The sequence below is a fragment of the Chrysochloris asiatica genome, unplaced genomic scaffold, assembly GCF_000296735.1.
Source record: "Chrysochloris asiatica unplaced genomic scaffold, ChrAsi1.0 scaffold00007, whole genome shotgun sequence".
NCBI classification, from domain to species: Eukaryota; Metazoa; Chordata; class Mammalia; order Afrosoricida; family Chrysochloridae; genus Chrysochloris; species Chrysochloris asiatica.
In genome coordinates this window covers 14,460,944-14,472,047 of record NW_006408525.1, presented here as the reverse complement: position 1 = coordinate 14,472,047, position 11,104 = coordinate 14,460,944, and positions in this window count along the sequence as shown.

Below are 11,104 nucleotides of genomic sequence, written 5' to 3'. Positions count from 1 at the left end.
CTCCACCTGGGTTCACCGGAGTCTATTGAAAGTGGTCAGACTTAGCTCACATCTTCATTGCTGTTTTTCCCTCAATTCCCCTTATCGATGACCAATGTGGTCACCAGTCAGACCGCATGTCTGCTCGTGTATTCCCCTTGGAAGGGGTTTGCCCTGAGGGGACCCGACCACTTGCCTTGATGTCTCCTGGGCAAACAACTTGCTTGTCCTTGTAGTAGTCAGTCAGACTGCCATTATTGTTTTATATTTTTCCTGTCAGTCTTTCTTTCAAGAAGTGTCTTCTGTTCTTCTAGCTGTTTGAAGCTGGTCTGCTTGTCCTTTCAAGTGGAGATTTCCCACCTCAGAAGATTCTGGATGGAGTTCAGAATTCCACCTATGGTCTTATGCAATGTAGAGGCTCTGAAGGTAGCCTCCTGCTCTGGGCACATTGTAGCTCTATTTTAGGTATTACAATCCGTTATAGGCAGAAGACAGACTTACAAGCTCTAGATGGTGATGTTTCTGGCTATTCCTTTCTCTCCCCCTCAAGTGTCTATTTTACAATGGTATGCAAGGAAAACCAAGATTCAAAAGATAGCCAAGCATCTTAACGTCATTTCCCCCTTTTAACCCATTCAAACCATGCCCTCAGTCCCTGTATCCCAGAGCCCTGTTGTTCCAAGTTTGTGCATACATCATTATTTACCTCTGTTCCAGTTAGCCCATGCAAACCTGCCTGTTCTTCCATCTGTCTTGTTCTTCCATTCCCCTCCCCCTTCTTGTGTATTGCCTCCTCCCAGCACCCAAACTATCCTGTGTCTATTCCCTACCCTGTGCTCCACCTTCTCTTCCCTCCCTTCACCCAACCCCCACATCCCTGTAACCAGCAAATAATTTTTCCCACACTTTTAGTATGGGTTCTTTTTCTTAGTCTTTTACAGCAGTGGTCCTATGTAGTATTTCTCCTTTTTGTGACTAATTTCAGTCAGCATAATGTCCTCAAGGTTCATCCATGTTATGCGGTGGCTTGCAGCTTCCTTGTTATTCTTCAAGGTAACGTAGTATTCCATTGTGTGTCTGTACCACAGTTTGTTTATCCAGTCTTCAGTTGATAGGCACTTTGGCTGTCTCCATCTTTTTGCTATTGTAAATAGTGCTGCTATGAACACTGGTGTGCATATATCTACTTGTGTTATGTGGCTCGTGTTTCTTGTGGGTAAATACCAAGTATATCACCTTTTATAAAAATATTGTGATTTGTTTGGGAATTTACAGTGCAAATTGGTTTTCCATTCAAAAATTCACATTTTGTTTTGTGACATTGGTTGCATTCCCTACAATGTTATCAGCATTCCTCCCACTTCCTTCCTGTGTTTACCATTTCCCTTTGTCCATTATCTCTTTCCTTCATCTAAACACTTCAAGGGAGTAGTCACTATCATTATTGTATAGTGAAAAACTTGAAACTCAAAGATATTAAGTAATTTGCCCAGGGATTGAGCCTCAGGTCTGTCTAGCCTCCCCAAGTCTTTATTACCACTGAATCATGTTTTCTGGTGGCTCCACCTTGCCCAGCCCCTGCCCAGCACAAATCCTGGATGCTCCAAAATGGTCAGGAAATACAACCGCTCACTCATAACCCACTGCCATAGAGCTGTTTCCGACCCTATACCACAGGGTAGAACTGCCCCAGACAGGTTTCCATGGCTGTAATCTTTATGGGACACCAGCTGTGACACTTTAGGATAAGCACTGGACTGCAAATCAAAAGGTCGGTGGTTCAAACCCACCAGTTGCTCTTCAGAAACCCTGTACAGGGTCGCCATGAGTCAGAACCAACTCAACAGCAGCATTTAACAAGAATCTTTATGGAAGCAGTGCACCAAATCTTTCTCCCATGGAGTAGCTGGTGGGTTTGAACCACCAATCTTTCAGTTAGTAATGGAGTATTTTAACCAATGTGTCACCAGAGTTCCTTTCAGTCAACTTAATCAAAAAACAAAACATTGCTATTGAATCAATTCTGATTCATAGAGACCCTATGTTATGTCATGTGCCATCAAGTCAGTTCCAAGCCATGGCGGCCTGTATAAAGTTTCCGAGAGCAGCTGATGTATCTGAACTGCTGTCTTTGTGGTTACGAGTCCAGAGCCGTAACAGAGCTCGTGGACATCCTAGGGGGAACATCAGGGTTTCCAAGAATGTCAATCTTCCTAGAAGCAGACTGCGTCATCTTTCTCCCACCAGTCAGCTGGTGGACTCGAAGGCAGCCCAACAGCCTACCACACGGCTCTTTCCATTCCGCTTAAGCCATTGCAGCCGTGTCCACGTCAGCTCCCAGGGAGCCTGTCCAGGGTTTCCAAGGCTGTAAATCTACTGGTGCAGACAGCCTCATCATTCTCCCATGGAGCATCCAGTAGCTTTGAACCATTGACCTTGAAATTTGTAGTCCAGTGCTTATCTAGCTGGAGCTCTATTATCCTGTCTTACTCTCACTAAGCCCCTCTCTTGAGAGTTGGGGAATAGGGTTGGGACCTCCTCCCTTTGGCCACTAGTTACTTCTTCTTGTTAGTTGGCATTTGGTCTACTTTGATTCATGAGTTACAGGATAGAAATGCTCTATAGGATTTGCTTGACTGTGATCTGAATAGAAGCAGATTATCAGAACTTTTCTTCCAGAAAGCCTCTAGGTGGGTTTGAACCACCCAACTTTTAGGTTAACAGTAGACTGCAAATTGTCTGTATCAGTTAGGGACCTTCCAGTATTTACTGGTACCATCTAGAATCACATCAACACTGCTTACTGATTTTCCACACAACCTGTTAGTTTCTTGGGCTGCCCTGTAGGAACCAACCACTACAACTAAGCTGGTTTTTCCCTGCCCACACTCTAGTCTCTGGTAGCGTAGTGATTACGAGTCAGCCGGCTAACCTCAAGGTCAGCAGCTCAAAACAACCAGCCATTCCACGGGAGAAAGTTGAGGCTTTCTGCTCCCATGAAGATTTACAGCCTTGGAAATCCCATACAGGGTCACTATGAGTCAGAACCACACCACTAGCACCACCACACTCTTCCTGGTCCTACACTGCTGGCTTCTTTGGTCAGGGGCAAGGTTGTTACAGTCTGATGAATTCACAAACAACTCTATGCTACTTCAGCACTGTGTTGCGAGACAGAATGTGTTCTAGAAAATTAAGAACAGATAAATACTGTCCCCATATCCATACTGACAATGATGGATCCTTGATACTTCAGATTAGTAAGCATAGCATTTATCAATAGTAAATAATGTGTGATCTGTAAAGAAATTGTGAATAAGAGTTGGGAAAATTATCTTATGATTAACTCATCGTAAACTTTTTTTGAAAAGTTGTCTTATTGGAATGTTAGAGACACAGTTCAGAAATGAATAAAATATCCAGATCTAGTTAATGGAGCAATGTTCCCCTAGAGGGGATTTCTGGCAGAGCACGACCTGACCAATAAGGCCATCTATGATTTAAACCCCCAAACCACTGCCATTGAGTCCATTTCGACCCTGTATAAGGATCCCCACACTGCCCATTTTTACAGGAGCAGACAGCCTCATGTTTCTCCTGCACAGCGGGTAGTGGATTTGAAGCTTTGATCTTGTGGTTAGCAACCCAACACATATCCCACAGCCACACCAGAGGTCCTTTATCTGTGACTTCTTGTTATTAAGTGCTTTCGAGTCAGTTCTGAGTCATAGTAAAAGTCATAAAACCCTGAATAGGGTTCCCAGGGAGTGGCTGGTGGGTTTGAACTGCCAACTTTGTGGTTCAAGCCGACCTTGTGGTCCAGTACTTATCCTAAAGTGCCACAGATGAAACTAAAAAAGCATATTCATTGATATCAAGATTCAAAATTATTTAAGATCCTGAAACAACGGTGAAAATTAAGTAAATTTTAATAAGCATACATAAAAAGCTTTAAACTTATTTTTTATTTAAACTATCAGCTACAAGAAGGAATAGCCAGCAGCTCATGGGAAAAAACAAAAAACAAACAAGACAAAACTAAACCCAGGTTTAGTACTTGATCCCTGGTGGTACAATGGTTAAATGTTTGGCTGCTAACAGAAAGGCTTGTAGTTCAAATCCACCAGCAGCTCCGAGGGAGAAAAGACCTGGAGATCTGTTCCCATAAAGATTGTTATTGTTGTTAAGGGGCATTGAGTCCATTCTAACCCATAGCGACCTTATTTAGGGTTTTCAAGGAGCAGCTGGTGAGCTTGAACCATCAACCTTGTGGTTTAAATTGACTTTGCAGTCCGGCACACTATCCTGCATCGCCACACCAGGGATCCATAAAGATTGTTGTTGTCATGTGTCATGGAGTCGGTCAGTTCCAACTCATAGTGACCCTGTGCAGGGTTTCTGAGGCTGTAAATCTTTAAGGGAGCAGAAAGCCTCATCTTTCTCCCACGGTACTGCTGGTAGTTTCGAACTGCTAACTGTGAGATTAGCAGCCCGATTTGTAACCACTATGCTACCAGAGCTCCTAAAGATTACAGCCTAAGAAACACTTCTCCTCTGTCCTGTTGGGTTGCTGTGAGTCAGAATGGACAAGGCAGCACTAACACGTTGAGTATGCATTTGCAATGTGATATCATTGCTTACAAAGTCCTGCAACTGGGCAAAGGGGCAGTTCCAGTTTGTGGAACTGCATATCAAGGATCTCTGAATATGCACTGTTCCATAAAAGCAATAAAACATTAGCAAATATTGTCAGAATCCATATTTTCAGAAGTCTAGAAATTAACCAAAGGCTTGCCGACAATCCCAAGGGTGTTTACTCAGGAAAAGTGACTATATCTTTGAAGAACTGTGGATGCTGTGACATTTTAAAACTTGCCCTGTTCTCATCTCTCCAATGTCAAAGTCACCTTGAAAACCAGCAGAGGCAAAACCAACAGCTTTGTACCAACTGAGGAGGCAGAACACATGTGGAGTACCCCAAAAATCCCAACCCCAGGAACTATTCACTATTTGACTTGTCTGACAGCTCCCTGGAAATCCCCACTCAGAGTTTGTCTCACTTGACCCGTCAGACGCTCCCCAATGCAAACAGCTTTCTGTCCAGTGTTTGTCACAAAACCCCTGACAACTGTTGAATACCACAGCTGTCTGAGGTAGGGAGAATATTTGGGGCAAACAAGAAGTTGACCTAAAAACTGAAAAGGAAAAGCTGGGAACAAAATGTACACAATGGGCTCTGAAAAAACTTGACATGTTTCTGGAAAATCTAGAAGACCACACGCTTGTGCAGAGCTAAACCCCTGCCCTGAGAAGGTCCAAATCTCTCACCATTGGCTGGCCATGAGATTCTGCACAAGAAGAAAGTAAAGTCTACAGCAGTACTGTGAACTGTCTGCATGCTCCAACATACACACAAAACCTCGTCACAAAAGCGTGGAAATTAATTAGTGCAGGTTCTCATTTAAGGAGCTCTGTTTAATCATTAGCTGAACCCAGAGCTAACTGAGTACATTTCAGTAGCTACACATGACAAATAAGGCAAACTCTACAGAATTAGTTCAGCAGGGTCAAAGACGCAAACAAGCAGTTGCAACAAGAGGCATCATGGAAAGTCTGGAGGAGGAAGGGAATCTAATTTTCAGAGTTGTCACATTATATTATTTTAAATGTTCATTTTCAAAAACAACAAAAAATGATGTATGAAAAGAAACAGAAATGTATGGGCATATTTTGTTGTTAGATGCTGTTGAGTTAGTTCTGACTCACATTGACCCAATGCACAATAGAACGAAATACTTCCCAGTCCTGTACCATCCTCACAACTGTTGTTACATTTGAGCCCACTGCTACTGCCACTGTATCACTCCATCTCATTGGGGTCTTCCTATTTTTTGCTGACCCTCCATTTTACCAAATATGATGTTCTTCTCCAGGAAGTGGTCTCTCCTGATAAAATGTCTGAAGTATGAGAGATGAAGTTTCATAATCTTGGCTTCTAAGGAGCATTCTGGCTCCAACAGCTTTTTTGTTTTGTTTTGTTCCTCTAGCAGTCCTTGGTACTTTTAATAGTCTTCCGCAACACCATAACTCAAATGTATCAATTCTATGGTCTTCCTTATTCATTGTCCAACTTTCACATGCGTATGAAGCAACTGAAAACACCATGGCTTGGGTCAGGTGCACCTTGGTCCTCAAACTGGTATATTTGCCCTTCAACATTTTAAAGCAGATTTGCCTAATGGGATAAATACATTGTTTGATTTTCTTTCCTTTTTTTAATTGTGAATTATTTGATAGCTTACATTGGAGAACATTAGTTTTACATTTATCCTATTGTATATCACTTCATTGCCATGGTTACAATCCCCTCCATGCATCATTAAACAACCAAAGGGTGTACCCTGCAAGCCTGCCCCTCCGTCGTCAGCACACAGTCCCTCTCTGTGTGTTTGATTTCTTGACTGCTGCTTCTATGAGTATTGATTTTAGATCCAATCAACTTCAATCTTTAACAAGAATGGACACAACGGTTGCAATAACAGACGAGAATAGCACATGACCAGACAGCACTTGGTTCTACTAACAATAACAGCACAGAGATTATCTAATAAATATTAATTTATCAATAACCCTTCTTCCTTCTGTCTCTTTTTATTATTTTCTGTGTCCATGTGCAATAAGTTACTAAACCCTCTTTATTCATTCTTCTTTCGCTACTTTTACAAGAACTAGAAAATCTTGGCAAAAATAGTAGCCTCTTAGGCCCATCCCAGGGCTCCTAGGTTAGTGCTGCATCAGGTTTGGCTGTTTTGAGGAAGTGAGAGGTAAATGTAAATTATAAACAAGGAAGAGGACCAAGAGAGATGCCAAAGATTGGTCATCAACAGAATGCGCAGAAGCGCAGAAGAAACAGTGCCAGGAGGAAGATGGCAAACTAGAGTCTGTCCCATTTTCTCCAGCCTCACAGCCATTCTATCTATGTCTGTATTGGTTCACTTGACAGGAACATTGCAGTGACTCTCAGTCATGTTACACAAAGATGTTGCCAAGATTTGATTCCATTTTGTTCAACTACCGCCAACTCTCAATTATCTGCGTTGCCAGGATGGGAAAAGAAGACCTTGACAGTGGAGACCCAGAACGCTTATCCCTGTTTCAACCAGAACACCATCTTCACTTAAAAATTTTTCTAAAACAATGGAATTTCTCTTAAAAATCTAGTTTCATTAACAGTTCTACTGCTTAACGTTGAAGAATAATGATGAATCTGCAAAATGTCTCATAACATGGATGAACCTAGTGGACATTATGCTGAGTGAAATTGGTCAATCACGAAAGGACATATTGTATGAGATCACTGCTGTTAAGGGGGCAGCAGTTCCAATCTACCAGCCACTCCGAGGGAGAAGGGTGAGACTCTCTGTTTCCATAAAGATTTACTACCTCAGAAACCCTATACAGGGTCGCTATGAATTGGAACCGACTCTCTGCACACAACGATCACCACTGCTGTTAAAAGTTAAGAAGACTTTCTTGATAAGAGAAATAATCTATGATGGTTACCAGGAGTGGGACGGAAGGGGAAATTATTCACTGAGTCGAGAGTAGACCAGTTAAGTTGGGTGATGAGGAAGACAATAAACAAGAGGGAGGTTGGCAGAGAAAGGATGGAGGTGGTGGAAGATACAGGGAGGAGTGCAAGAGTTAAAGTGGATAGAGGTCAATACCATGAACCGATGGCACATGGAGTGGATTGCAATCATTGTAATGACACGAAGCGTATGGTTTGTCGATTATAGGACTGGGATCGATGATCTATCCCATAAACCTTCACTCAATTCACAATAGAAAGTGAAAAAAAAAAAAAAAAGATTTCTGCTGCTTTAACAGAGTGTGATTTTGCACTGGGCTATTGACTTTTGCCCCCCTTCTTTTCTGCCTCTTACGGAGCTGTAGGTTAATGTGCCAGACAGCAAAGCCATTTGAACTACAAGGTCAGTGGTTCAAACTCCTTGGAAACCCCATACAGGGTCGTTATGGGTCGGAATCAACTTGATGGCACTCAACAACAACCCTAAAAACGTCACGCCGAATGCCTTATTCATTAACTTAACCTCTCTCTGTTCCACACATTTTATCCTCCTCTGGACAATGTGTCAAATGCACAGTGCAGCCTTGAGAATCCTCTTCAAACAGAACTAAAGGATTGGGATTATGCCTTATGCTGTTTAGAGTCCCTAGTGCCTGGCTGGTACTCAACATGTAAACACTGAGCATATTTGACAGCTCAAAAGAACTTATTGCCCTCCTCTCCTAACGCCTAGAATGGCAGCGTCTTGTACATAGGAAGAATCCCGTGAACATTTGTTGAAGCAAATCATATGAGAAGACCCCTCCCAGTACACTTCCTCACAGTCAAACTTGTAACTTTGGATATAGCCTCTGAACTTTTAGGAAGGTCCTGAATTTCTGTCTTCTGTGGGAAATGGTTTGTTAATATTTAGGAAGTTTCATCAATTCCCATAGTCTGTTGTCTCAAAAATTGTGGGTTTACAGATCTATCTGTGGTGGCAGTTTACTAAATCCTGAATGCAAAATGCTCCCTCAGTACACCTGGGTCTTGATGCCCCCTTGTGGCGATCTGTCACCATGCAGAGATTACCAGGAAGAACATTAGCGCTACCCTTTACCAGACCTGAGCCACTGGAGTCCTGTGTGGCGCTGTATGACAAGCACTGGACTGCAGGGTTGGCAGTTCAAACCCACATGTTGATCCCTGGAAACCCTATACAGGATTACTATGAGTCAGAACCAACTCAATGGCACTTAACAACAACAACAACAGATGAGCCACTAAGGAGCTCTGGTGGCACTGTAAAATAAGCACTGAATTGCTAACAATATGGTTGGCTGTTCAAACCCACCAGCTGCCCTATAGGAGAAAGAAGAGGCTTTCTGCTCCCATACAGATTTCTTTGGAAACCCATACAGGGTTTTTCTTTTTCTTTCTTGAAACTAAGCCACTACCATGCAAGCTCATTTATCATCAAAATCCCCTAATGTTATTAGGTGCTGTCAAGTTTATTCCCACTCCCAGTGACCCTATGGACAACAGTATGAAACACTGCCCAGTCCTGCACCTTCCTCACAATTGGTGTTATGTTTGAGCCCATTGTTGCTGACACTGTCAGTCCATCTCCTTGGAGGGGGGGGTCTCCCTCTTTTTCACGGACACTCCACTTTTTCAAGCATGATGTCCTTCTCTCCAGAGACTTTTCCCTCCTGACCACATGTGCAAAGTAAGAGAGAGAAAGTTTCATCATCCTCGCTCCTAAGGCGCATCCTGGCTACACATCTTCCCTGGCTACACTTCTTCCAAGACAGATTTGTTTCTTCTTCTGGAAGTCCACGATACATTGAATATTCTTCTCTAACACCATAACACAAGCTTAACAATTCTTCCATGATTTTCCCTCTTGATTATCCAATTTCTGCATGCATCTGAGTTCAGGCACACCCTAGTCCTCCAAGTAACCTGTTTTCTCTTTAACACTTTGAAAAGGTCTTTTGTAGCAGAAATCTTTTGAGTTCTGGACTGCTGCTTTGATGAGTGTTGATTGTGGATCCTAGCAATATGAAGTCTTTGATAACTTCGATCTTTTCTCTTTTTATGTTATGTATTCTCAACAATGTTATTTACTGGTCCAGTTGTGAGGTTTTGTTAATTTTTAACCTTTATACACCCACTCTTCTCTCCCACAGCCTATTCCACTCAGCTGGGTTCAATAATTCATTGCAATGACCAAACAGAATCAGAGATAGTACTCCCATTTCTGGTGCTTATAAGGGAAGTGAATGACTTGCACACAATTCAGGGTCAGAAATGCTCAGGACACAGTTCTCCTAGTCAGGACAGCTTCTCCTCAGTCAGGCCCCCAGACAGACCTCTCTCTGCCTTGCCAGTGTTACAGAGTTTGTTTATGGATGCCGGTAAGTGCCCACAGGACATGCTACTCTACCAGAAGCCTCAGCATGAATGCACTCCGCTCCAGCTCTGTGAGTCAGCAAACCTAACACCCCCCAGTTAAATGTCTAAAGGCACCTCACTCCGTCACTCAGGAAGTCCACTGCTCTGCCTTTGTCCTCTGGTTTTTAGCTCTGCTACCACCTCTCCAGTGTCACAGCTTTCTGTCCCTAGGACGAGGAGGTTCAATGCGCAGGGATGTCTGGGTCCAAAGGACGCAGTCCACTCCTGGCTCTTGTTCTTTGATGGTACTGAGAGCCCCCATCCTGCTTCTGAGATGGCTCATTTTAAACCTATTTTAGATCTCCAAGTTTTTACAATTACGATGAACTGTTAACATCCACAGCTGAGTCAAATGAGTCTCTCAGCATCTTCTCCAACCTTCTTTCACCCAGATTCATCAGGAAAAGAGAATCATTTTGTGTGAGTTACAAAGACTAAGGCTAGAAGAGACATATTAAATAATTCACTACACCACACAGACCTAAAGGGTGACTAAGGGCCAATTTTCAGCCAAACCATAAGGTGAAGATTAACACCTTTGAACAATCAACCATTTGAGATCCAATGGGAGCACATACCCAAGGACAAACCAAAAGGTTAGAAAAGGAGGAGGAATGTAAACTGTAGACACAAGGAGGAAGTGAGGTTGCATTGTGAGGATTGTAATCAACGAGATGAAACAAAATGTGTCTGAATTGTTGAATGGAAAATTGATTGCTCTGTAAATGTTCACGCAATTCACAATAAGAAGTTTTTAAAAAACTGAATTCCAATCATTGCCCTTGAGAAGCTTTTCCAGTAGTCTGGGACAGGGACTAGAAATCTAGGCCAAAGCTACTGCATTCGTTTCTCTGGGGAGAGCATTAGGAAGTCGAAACTCCTGATAAACTTTCAGCTTTTAGTTGGGATTGTCTTGCACTTTGAATAAACTCTCCCTTCTAGTGTGGTGCTGTAGAGTAAGAACTGGACTGATAACTACAAGGTCAGCAGTTCAAACCCACCAGCTGCTCCTTGGAAAGACTGTATGTATATATATATATTTGACTCATAGTGACATATATGTGTAGCTATATGTATGTATACATATATACACACACA